Source organism: Heloderma suspectum, chromosome 15 (assembly GCF_057233095.1).
Source record: "Heloderma suspectum isolate Gila_16-S chromosome 15, 16-S_ref, whole genome shotgun sequence".
Classification (NCBI taxonomy): domain Eukaryota; kingdom Metazoa; phylum Chordata; class Lepidosauria; order Squamata; family Helodermatidae; genus Heloderma; species Heloderma suspectum.
The window spans coordinates 22,481,616-22,492,196 of record NC_139472.1 but is presented as its reverse complement, the minus strand read 5'-3'; positions in this window follow the sequence as shown (position 1 = coordinate 22,492,196).

Here is a 10,581-nt window from a genome sequence, read left to right as displayed (position 1 = left end):
TGCTACCACCAGCCCTGCAGCCTGCTTCCTAATTTTTCCAGCCTAGCACTCCAGGCTGTGTCACTGCTAGCATCACTCTGACCCATTCTGGGAAACAGGGGGCCACCAGGCCTCAGCTGCCCAGCGCTGCTTGGATAGCCACCCCCGCAGCCAGGTAAGCACACCAAGGTGGGGCCCTCCAGAGGACATGTTGCCCACGGTCCTCCCAGACCTGAAGCTGCCCGCGAGTCTGGGCACTGCGGGTCACAATGTCTCAGTGGTCACGCATGCGCATTTTGCACACATATCCTCCAGGGCAGAAGGTAGCTCTCCGGATGTTTTGGACTTCAACTCCCAGCACCCCTTCATCATTGGCCATGCTGGCAGGGGCTTCTGGGAGTTGAAGTCCAAAATCTCTGGAGACCGACCTTGTATCCACCCCTGGTCTAGGGCAAGCATGTATCTCACCCCTCCCTCCAGAGTCTAAATTTTAGAGCCTCCAGGGAGAGGTGGAAATGTAAAAAATGGCACCGCTAGCAACTCACACTAATAAAAGGGTTAAAAGGCATTTTACCAAAAGCAAAATAAGGTGGTCATTTAAAAAGGTTGGGTACCAAAAACCAGGACTACCCCCGGCAAAGAAGAATCACCATCTAAGATCCTTGAGGGTGGGGGGAACCCTGGAAACTGCTTTCAATGCCGAGGTGGGAATATGTGGGGACAAGTGGTGTAATCTAATATAATAAAAGAGGATGTGTCTGTCCGTCCGTCCCCACTCTAGCCCCAAGACTGTGAAACCTACAGACCTGAAACTTGGCATGCATACTAAGGGAACCCTAGGAGTGTGTGCCTTGGGGTTATTTGGTTTATAAAATGCATTAATTAATTTTAATTAATTTAACTGTGTCCATTGAAGCCTGCAGCACAGTTTCAGCCACTAGGGGCAGGCTTCCCTAAGCAGCACATTGTTTTGCAGTCCATACAGTTTGAAACCAGGGGAAATTAGGAGGCCAAGGGACAGAGTTATCGGCTGCCCCCTCCCCACTGCCGTGGGGTATGGAGGCCCCTTCCTCAAGGAGTGCACCTCGTGGGGGCTGTGCCTAGGGGCGCCAGCAGGTGTGCCCTAGCATATACAGGGAAGGCACAATGTGTCCAGCTCTCACAGCTGCATAGCTTTGCTTGCGGCCTTCATTGAATCAACTATTCGAATAAGAGCGATTCAAACCTGCGTGAAGCCAGGTCTGTTTGCTAGCAATAAGTGGGAGGATGTCTATGAGCATGTACAGAGGGCTTTTCTTCGCCACTGGATAATGGCAGAGAGTCCCATCATCTGGAAAAGCTCCCACAGCACAGGAAACAGTTTCCATGCGACCCACCCCCAGCACATCTCCCCGTTGTTCCATTTCCCCATGCCCCCTCCCAGGGGGGTTGTAGCGGGCCTCATGCACCCATTCCGTCCCTGTCCTTGGGGCTTACCTCTGGCATCTGGAAGATGCCCAGCAGACTAGCGGCCAAGAGAGCATCCTCGCTGTTGTCCGGCCCAATCGCAGCCACGGCCTTGGGTAGGTACCACGTGTAGTTGGCAGCCACCGGCACGTGCCGAGGACTGTGGCAACCATCCCCGCCCTGGGACAGGAGGCTTAGCGAGGCATACATGGCCGCAGAGGGCAAGCAGGTGTCGTAGATTTCGTAGCCCAGCGCGATGTTGGGCAGGAGGCGGCTGGAGTTGTTGATTTCCTCCACCGCAAAGCGCATGGCCTGGATGAGGTGGTAGCTGTGATGGCTCCGGCTGCGCAGGCTGCAGAAGCAAGAAAAGCCACAGAGGCACGTGGAACTCAGGGCTTTGGGGCAACATTTGCTTGTTTCCTTTTATTAATTCATAGCATTTTACCCCATTTTTCAGCCCAAAAAAGGCTCCAAGAGCAGCTTACAAAGATGAACGACAAGCCAGTGCCTGCCCGCAGGCTTACAGTCTAAATGACACAACACAAAAGGAAAAGAGACTGGGAGGGAGGAGGAAAGAAGCAAAACTCAGGAACCCATTCCAAGTTCCAAAGTTCTTATAGCTGTCCTTTCAGGAAGGGGAGGGCGAAACATGCTCCCTGCAGCTGCTCCTCTCGCTGATGCAGGGGGCCTGCTTGGTCTCCCCCCTGCCATGATGTTCATTCTGGGAGGCAGCAAGGGGCGCAGGCTACCAGGGGCCCTGGGACCTATGGGTGAGGGCAGAGCCTGCAGTCCCAGGCAACAGTCAGTTGGAGCCAGGGGTTCCTTCTGGCAGGCAGGGGGATAATGCACGCTCCCTGCAGCTGCTTCTTTTCTGGCCAATGTGTGGGCCCCAAAACTAGGGGCAACTGTCAGCCTCTCTTTCCTTTCCAAAGTTTACTTGCAGGTGTTGAAGACAGATTTGGTTTGAACTTGGTAGCAGTCATGAAGTTTATCTTGGGAGGCGGGGGGTGCAGCTTCCCGGAGGTGCATGTCTGCACCATGTAAGGCAGCTGTAGCCAACCTGGTGCCCTCCAGATGTGGACGGCAACTCCCATAATTCCCAGCCAATGGTGAGGAATGGCCAGTAAGGAATGCTGGGAGTCGCAGTCCAACACATCTGGAGAGCCCCAGGTCGGGAAAAGGGAAAATAGTTGGCGCCAAATCTATTTTCAGACCTGCAGGTAACCTTTGGGAAGAAGAGAGAGGCTGACAGTTGCCTTGGTTTCCGGGTATCTTATTCTTTGTGTGCGCGTCAGGAATAACAGCAGATCTGGGTCTGTTCTGGAAGATTCAGGTGGTGGGACTCCTGAATCGGTGTCCGGAGACAGTTTTGGGGATGGATGAGGGCAAAGAAGCTGAAACTCAATCCAGACAAGACAGACATACTGTGGTTTGGGAAACTGACTACTCTGGGTGGAGACTTGCAACCGGTCCTTGATGGGGTTCCACTCCCCGTGAAAGGCCAGGCACACAGTTTGGAAGTTTGTGTGGACTCGGTGCTAACTGGGGAAGGTCAGGGGCACAGGTGGCCAGAACTCAGGCTCGGACACCAACTGCAACCCTATCTGGAGAGGATGGACCTGGCTTCTTGCATTCCTGCCTAATGTGCCTCCGATGGTGGCGGGACAGAGAGAAAGGCCTCTCCCAAGAAACTTAAAACCTGAACAGGTTCATAAGGAGAAGGTGGCCTTTAAGGTAGCCTGGTCCCAAGCCATGTTGGGGTTCACACACCATAACCAGCACTTTCAGTTCTGCCCAGAAACAGACCGGTAGCCAGTGAAGCTGTTGTAACAAGGGCATCACATGCTTCCTATAACCCGCCCCAGTCGATAGTCTTGCTGCAGCATTCTGGATCAGCAGAAGTTTCCAAACAAATGTCAAAAGCAGCCCCATGTAAACACCGCTATAGTAGTCCAAATGAGATGTAACTAAAGCATGGTTGTTTGCTCTACGACTGTTTGCTTGAGGTTGTTTTAGATATATGTTCTTTTGTGTATATTGTCTGTGCGTTTTTTATGTAAATGGCTTTTAATCTCTGTATACTGTATTTTTAATGTTTTTAATCTTTGTAAACTGCCCAGGGAGCTTTGGCTATTGGGCAGTATAGAAATGTTAATAATAATAATAATAATAATAATTATTATTATTATTATTATAGTGTCTAACCATGGCCAGATCAGACATCTCCAGGAACAGGAAGAGTTGGTGCGCTAGCCTCAACTGTGCAAATGCACTCCTGGCCACCATGGAAACCAAGTTCAGGGCTGAATCCAGAAGCACACCCAAACTGCGGCCTTATTTGTGAAATGGCGGACAGCAAGCAGAGCTCCACTTCAAGGTCTAAGAGTGTACGGAGGTATAGAGGGGAGAAGAAGGTCTTTCAACCATGTGGGACGTGGGACTTCAAAGATTAGGGAGGTCACTTTCAGAGTTACAACAGTTTTAATTGGTGACTTGCCACAGGATAAAGCATAGAACAGACACTCTGCCTCTGAATCACACACACCCCAGCCAGCCTCCATCCTACAGTATTACGAGCCCTTCCCACTTACCTCTTGCAAATGTCAACCTCTGGCTTAGATTTGTGGCGCTTGGTGATGTTGCTGCGGTGAATTGGGAACAATCCTGCAATAGTATAATCTCCATCCAGCCTCAAGGGGGAAGAAAGTCCCTGGAAGGTGCAGCAACACAGGCCCAAGAGTAGAAGGTATAAAAAAGATGGGAGAGAGAGACCCATCATGAATACAGACAGGGCTTTGGAAGTGACACTGTCACAGCCATCTAAAAGTACAGGCGACTTTACTTTTGGGTGTGTGTGTGTGTGTGTGTGTGTGTGCGCGCACGCGCAGTGTGTGCATGCATGGGGGGATATTACTGAGTTTATACCCCCGAATCATCCAGGGCCATTTACATAAACCTGCACACCTGTAAATACCTCAGAGGCAACACTCAGAGAGGCACCAGGATGCAGGAAGAAAACTAAGCAAATTGTGTGGTTTAATTTTCCTATCAGATTTTGCAGAGGAGTCCGAGTAAAATGTACTATGCTTCTCCTGGGCTCCCTGTAGAATTAAAGAGGAAGTTAATACCCTACAACTATTTGCAACATCTCTCTCTCTCTCTCTCTCTCTCTCTCAGTTGGTATCATAACAACTGTACCATGGAGCAACAAATGGAAACTAGTGCCCTGTACAAGTTTCTAGTCTTCAGTTGCAAACTCCTCAATGTGTGTATACACACATTGCGTACATACAATGAGTGTACACACAGATTATGTGTACACACACACATAGAGGTGGGGGACACTTTTTTCTTTTTGCTAAAAAAGAAAAGAAAAAAAGCAGCTGTGTCATGGAACATTTTCACTTCCACCTGACCCAGTATGTAGCTTCACAGAAAGAAGTCCCACTGTGCTCAATGGGTCGGACTCCCAGGGAAGATGCAGAGAGATGCAGCCTCAGTAAAATCACTGGACTTTCCCCATAGTACTTGGCCATGTCCCCCTGTTTTGCTCCTTTCTGTGAATCATCATCCTGACTAAAATAAACCATTTCAACGTCATTTTAACAAAAGACAAAAGCTGGAATTCTACAAAACGTACCAATGTAAGGATAAGAGGTATTTTCAGTTCCTAGAAAAGGGTCACATTTGCATTTTGTACTATGGAAATGATGGGCCAGGCAAGGTTTGAGGCAGGGCCAGCCCTCCCGTGAGGTGGGTGAATCCCTCACCTCGGGCGGCAGATCTGGAGGGCAGGGGTCCTGTGCTCCCTGCCACTGGGAAGGCCAGGGGTCCCACTGAGGCACAGGACGAGAGCTCGCTCTGGAGAGCCCTGCTGGCCCCTCTCCTGCTGCGGCAAATGCTGCTGCAGGAAAGCAGCCATTGCAGCCGCTGCCGCCCTCCCTAGGTCTCGCTGTGAGCAAGGCGGGCGGCCACTCTGGAGAGCCGCATGGGCCGCTCCCCTGCTGTGGCAAAGGCCGCAGCAAAGGAGCACCCAGAAGCCCTGCCCGCCTGAGGCCTTGCTCTGAGGACCCCTGACAGCAAGGCACTGGGTGGGTGGGCTCTCTGGGGAGTGCTCCGAGAGGTCCTTCCCAAGAGTGAGGCATGGGAGGGGAGGTGGCCCTGGAGACCGCCTGTGCTGCCGCACCACAGGCGGGCTCCGGAGCCACCCCCCGCCAATGTCTCCCTCCCAGCAAGGTATTGAGGGGAAGGCAGCTGGCGGTGGCTGGCAGGGGGGTTGAAGAGGGGCGGGGTGCCCGCAGCTCCGGCTGCTCGCGCTCTCCCTGGAGTGGCGGCTTGTGTCCCCCCGCCCGGACGCCATCGCCTTCTCCCACCTCAGATGGTGGGAGCCTTGCACCAGCCTGGGACTGAGGTGCCTCTCCCCCCGAGGGATCCACACACATCCACACACTCACTCCCCCCATTCACACGGATCCACGCATTCGCTGCCCCAAGGAGTTGGTCAGAGAAGCCCGGTGCTACAGGAGGGCCCCAGCCTGACGGGACAGCTCACGTTTTACACGCAGGGGCTCCCGGGTTCTAAGCCCGCCACAACAACACACGAGAAAAGGCGGGGAGGGCGCTCAACACCCCGGTGCACCTCAGTCAGTCAGGGTGAGTGGGCGGTGGGCGAAGGGCCCTGTGAACTGGCCGGAGTGGGCTTCTGGGGGGCCTCTGCTTCTGGCAGAGAGGGGGAGGCCACAGGAAGATTCCCAGTGCCTTCCTTCCTACTTCAAAGGAGACCTGGCTTATTCCTCCACCCCCACCCCCTCCGAATTCAGGGAACTGGTGTAACACTGCGGCCAAGGGACTGAGCCAAAGCATCAGGGAATCCCCCCTTGGAATCTCTCCCCGCCCCCCCCTCTGAAGGACCCCTAGCCAAATGACACTCTCAGGCCCCCAGCCCATCTGCAGGCCACCTGTGGAGAACGACACTTGCCTACCCTGCAGGGCTGTTGGGAGGCCTACAACTTACAGGCATCCAGAGTCTCCGTCTCCTCCTTCCCTCCTCCTCCCCCCCCAGCGCCCCCTCACCGTAGAGTTCTATTTCTTGGCCTCTTTCTCCATCTTTCCTCTGCTTCCTAAAGCTGTCCCCGAATCTCCTCCGTTTCCCCTGGTAGTCGGCCCCTCCCCAAACCATGCTTCCTCGAGCAGGGTCTCGCGTTGGCTGGCTCCTGCCCCTTCCAGAGAGCCGGGCACCTCCATGTCCCGCTCCTCGCCCGGACAGCAGTGCCACCCAAGTCCTGTTTTTCCGAGCTCTGCGAAAGCCGCACACAGACCCCGCCGCCTGGGAGGGAAGGTGAGGAAGGGGCCGTGCGGGAGGCTCCTTGCATGCAGGCTGGGCCTGCCCAGGCTGGCCACCAATTCTGGGCACCTGGAACATCTGGATTACCGGCTATTTCTGTTTAACATATGCAACAGCTACAAGGAGAGAGCAAATACATTTCTAGCACAGTACATGCACGGATCTGTAGTAATCCGTACATTGTGGTGAGCGCATCACGAGTCCGTGCTGTGAGTTTCACGCCTGCCTAGGGGGCTTGTTGTCTGTTGCGATGGCGTTGCTGGGAAGCGATTCCTGGTCAGAGACAGGGCAAAAGAGGCTTCTTAAGGTCCGTCCACCAACAGGCTGGGGGCTTAGCACACACACTGCAGGGGGGGCAGGGGAGGAAGCAGTTGCAGCTCTGAGGGAGGGGGGAAGATGGGGGTTTCAAGCTGGAGGCAGCTGCGGGGAGCCATTGGAGGGCTGGCCTGACTCGCTCTCTGGCGCCCTTCTGCCTCGGCGGGGAACTTCTTTCCCTCTTGGTGAAAAAGGAAGAGATACTGCAGAAAGACCATACTTCTCCAGGTCCCGCTCTCCCCCAAAGAACACCAGGCTTTGCTAACATGGCCCTTAAAACCTCTCACTGCTCAGGGAAGTGGGGAGCACAGATCAGCCCAGAAAAGACCCGCCCATCACTGGATGCCAAAAATGCCCATGAAGTAAAAGGGACACTGTCTCTCTGGAAGCATCTAACCTGGGCAGATTCCCTGGCTGGGAGGGAGGAGGTCCCCTGGGACTGAGCAGAACGCTCGTGGCTAAGGAAGCAGAAACCGTCCAGAAATCCTACTTACATCCTACAAGGCATCTCTCTGCCCCTCTCCCCCCTTCCCACAATGAGAGAAAATGGCAGAGGGCAGAACCTCTGGCCAAGTGACCGTTGAGCCAATGCTGTCACAGAAGGCGAAGGCGCTTGGAGCATCACAGGTTTGAACTGGACTTCTGGCTCAGAGCAGCGGTGCATTGCACCCAGCATCCGGCTTCCCACAGCAACCCACCAGAGGCCTCTGGAAAGCCACGTCCTCCCGCCATCCCCCCGCCCCATGTTGTGACTTCCCAGGAACAGGTATTCTGTGGTCTACTGGGCCAAATGAGGTCTGTTTAGTAAACACAAGCACATCTGGTCTGACCCTTTGACTCTGAACTCGGAGGTTCCTTATAGCCCTCCTGACTAGTAACCACTCCTCCATGCATTTGTGCAACCACCTTTTTAAAACCATCAAAGCGGGCGGCCATTCCTCCATCTTCTGGCAGCGAATGCCACTCACGGGGCATCAAGTCCTTCCCTGGGTGTGTCCTGCATTTCCTGCTAAGCAGATTCATCGGGTGACCTGGAGCTCTAATCTTATGAGAGGGAGCAAACCGTCTCCCCACAGTCTCTGCTCCATGCAGCATTTGATCCACCTTGATCATGTCCCCCTTGGGAGGCAAAGCCAGAGCAGTGGCACATACAGAGATGCCACAGGCAGCCTCCACCAACTCTGCTCCTGTGCAATTCAAGGGGGTGGATGTGAGCCCCCGGGGCCTGTGGTTTCTTGGCACTGATCAGGCGAATTGCCACATTTAGGCAACCAGTCAATGTTAAATTGCCGGTTTGACCAGGCCTTGCATAAATAGCCATTTCCAAGTCCAGAGTAGGCTGCCAACTCTTCCAACCCCACCCTTCCACCATGGGAACTAAAAAATGGTGAGGGACTCTTGGGGGTCCCCACAAAGCAAAATAACTGTGCTGGCTGCTACTTCCCTCTGGTCAGTTTCTGGATTCCAGGCTCACAGGCTGAGATATGTTTACAGTCAATGTCAAAAAAAAAACCCCCCCATCTCTCTCTTTCTGCTGCTCACTTGAGTCGGTGCTCAGATCAAGTAACGAGGCAGAGCCTCAGTGTCTGCAGTGCGCTGCTGCTTTCTCAGACATTCTGGCCTGAGCCTGAGAAAGAGTCTACCTCTGTTATGGTATAGGCCTGGTTTGCAGAATGAAACCACTCAAAACTTGTGAACAGTGTGTTGTTTGGAAGCGAGCAAATGGGGTTGCTCCTGACCGGTTGCCCCCTTCCAGGTTATAACTCTGAGTTGCTTCTCCCTCAACAACCCAGAGTTCCAGATTTGGATGTCACAGAAAACAACCCAGGGATGGGGTGTCCCTGGGTTGTTTAACACACTGGAGGTCAGGAGCCAGCATGTTAACTTGCTCCCAAACAACCCATTGGTTAACAAACTATGGGTTGTTTCATCCAGTGAACCAAGTCATAGTGTTCAGAAGGGCATTTTGCTGATGTGGCACAACAGTGTCTCCTTGTGGCTGCTTGGATAAATTCGAAGTATAGCAGATGCGAAGAGGGCTACAATAGGAATTGCCTCATGTTTCCAAACACGCTTTAGGGCCGGGGCTGGTTTCTGTTTCATCTATTTATTTTCATTCTCCTTTTTAACCTCTTGCTTTATCTGTTATAATACATTTGTCCTAAAGCAAGCTGTTGTTCTGCTGCACATAAGAAGAGCCCTGCTGGATCAGACCAAAGTGGAGCCATTCATCCAACAGCGGACAGCCAGATGCCCCTGGGAAACCCATAAGCGGGGCATGAAGAGAAGAACTCTGTTACTGAGAGGCTCGGCCATGCTGGGATCCACATGATTTGTCCAGCACCTTGATTAAAGTATCCATGTCCTGACAGCTCCTGGCTTGTCTGTTGCAACCATAACCTGCTTTGACTCTTCTTCCCCTGATGTGCCTCCACTTTACTTGTTGTAACTCTACTTTACCTGACCTGCCTCAAGTGCTTGTGCTGCATTCTGCTTCCTTGGGCCTCACATCCAGCCATGATGCTTGTGTATTTGTGCTTGTGCATTTCCCATTGGGGCATCTGGCTGGCCACTGTGTGAACAGAATCTTGGATGAGATCGGCCTTTGATCTGAACCAGCATGGCTCTTCTTATGTTATGTTCTCCTTCCGCAATAATGGCTAGCTGGGGGATGCTGGGAGTTGTAGTCCAACCCATCTGGAGGGCATCTGAATGGGGAAGTTGTTCTAGGGTCACTCGGTTAAGAGCGCAACACGACTGTGTGCAAGTCAATGGAGCACAAGTCTTCCGCATGCAGCTCAGCATCAGGTTTCAGCTGGGAGGGGATCTGAGGGGGCAATTGAACCAGACTGATCTTTGCTGCAATGTGAGTTTTTTTTCCATGGGGGATATTTGGCTAGAAATCCAAACCATCATCAGCTCTACTTCTAACCTGCAATAGTAACACTGGACTAGCAGTGTAATCCTATGCATGTTTACTCAGAAGTAAGTCCCGTTAAGTTCAATGAGGTTTATTTCCCAGTAAATGGACTAGGATTGCAGCCTAAATTGTAGGGTCGTTGCATACTACTCTCTCAGACTCAACTTAACTGGACTACATTTCAAGGCTGTCACAAGCCAACCTCACCCAGCCTCTTCTCCCATAATCTGCAACGTGGGGACAGTATCCTGCATCAACACTGAAATGTGCATTTACAGGGCTATTTTTTAAAAATGTTCAAACTATATTTGTTTTTCCACATGAACTAAGACTCGGATAAAAAAGAGCAGGAATGCTGCTCCTTCCATGCCTATATTGCCCAATAGCCAAAGCTCTCCGGGTGGTTCACAAAAATCAGGGCGTTGCTGTTGTTTCTGCCGTGCGGGACGGCAATACGGCCGTGGCTCTCTTGAGCACCCATTTGCCCCGGCCTCTTCTCTGAAGCCCGGCAGTGCCGCTACCGGCGCCCCACTGCAGACATGGCAAAACCTGGGTCAGCCTCCCCCAACCTGTCGCC